Here is a 1,683-nt window from a genome sequence, read left to right as displayed (position 1 = left end):
TTATATAATAATTACAGGGTCTCTCCATCAGGAAGAGCTAACAATTATAAACATCTATGTGCCAAATGCGGGAACACCCAAATACATAAAACAACCAATCACAAACAGAAACAATCTTGACAAGAATGTGCTAATTGCAGGGGACTTTAATACTCCACGGACAGCAATGGATAGATCAACCAGACAGAAAAATCGCTAAAGAAACAATGGACCTGAACGACACATTGGAACAGATGGAACTGACAGATATATTTACAACTCTGCATCCTGAAGATAGGAAATTCACCTTCTTTTCGAGTGCACATGGCACATTCTCCAAGATAGATCACATACTGGGGCACAAAGCAACCCTCCATAAATATGAATGAACTGAGATCATACCATGTACACTTTAGGATCACAATGCTATGAAACTTGAAATTAACTACAGGAATAAGTCTGGAAAACCTCCAAAAATGTGGAGGTTAAAAACCACCCTACTAAGGAATGATTGGGCCAATCAGGCAACTAGAGAAGAAATTTAAATATATATGGAAACGGGGGGGGGGTGGAGCCAAGATGGCGGAGAGGAAGGGAGCTCTTTAAACTCCCTCCGCACCATTTTTCGAACTGAGAAGGATATTACATTCATCTGAGAGAGCGGAAGGAGTAAATACTTACTCCAGAAGGAATAGAACCTCAAAGATACCTGAGTGAGTGGGGGCGAACGGGGGAGATCCGAGGACGGGCCAGCCCGGGACGGGCAGGGGAGGTAAGATCCCCAGCCCAACGTGGCACAAGTGCGGGGTGCCCGGGAGACAAAGGGAAGAGACAGAGTCGGAACTCACTCATGGAGCTGTCTCTGGGGAAGAGGTATAGAACGCTTGGCTGCGCTTGGAGACAGAAACTCACTCCATAGATAACTGCTGGGTAGCGGGGCGCAAGAGAAGGAATAGCCCCCAGCCCCAAGCCATCTCGGCGGGGAATCAGAGGTGTCTGTGGCTGTGAGAAGCGGCTGCTCTGGAGAGGTGCGTGCCGTAGTGGGAAGCGGCCTGAGCGGCGACTGCGCCAGGCGTGAGAAATTCGAACTTGGTTTTGGGAACGGGACCATGGACCGCATTTCCACGGCGCACCCCGCCCCCTGCACGGACTACGCGAATTCCAGGTCCCCACAGGGAAGAAATAAGGCGCGCACCGACGGGACCCTCAACAAAGAGTCGGTGGCGGGTCAAGGCCCCGGGCGCAAGCTCTTAGAATGTGGGAGCTCCCAGCACATTTCCAGCAGCGCACAACATCTTGAGCAAAGCTATCGAGAACTAAGAGAGACTCGGTTTTTTGCTTTTTGTTTTTTTCCTTTCCCCCATTGCAATCGTGATCCAGACTGGGGGTGGGGACTCTGCAATTGAGTCTGTGAAGGTGCGCACTTCACCTCCTGCTGCTCATTTCGCCTCAGGCAGGGGCGGAGCCTCCAAGAGCAGACTCCAAGACTTACCCCATCAAACCAAGCCTATCCACCAGAGGGAGCTGCTGCTTGCCCTTTTTTTTTTTTAATTTCTTCTGGTTTTTTTTTTTGTTTGTTTGTTTTGTTTTGCTTTGTTTTGGTTGTTTGTTTTTTTAATATATAACAAAAATTTTTCTCTCATCACTAGTTTCGTACTTATTTCTTTGTCATTATTACCCTTTTTTCCCCTTTTTCTTTACTTA

Source organism: Suricata suricatta, chromosome 14, assembly GCF_006229205.1.
Source record: "Suricata suricatta isolate VVHF042 chromosome 14, meerkat_22Aug2017_6uvM2_HiC, whole genome shotgun sequence".
NCBI lineage: Eukaryota > Metazoa > Chordata > Mammalia > Carnivora > Herpestidae > Suricata > Suricata suricatta.
Note: the sequence above shows the minus strand (reverse complement) of the source record.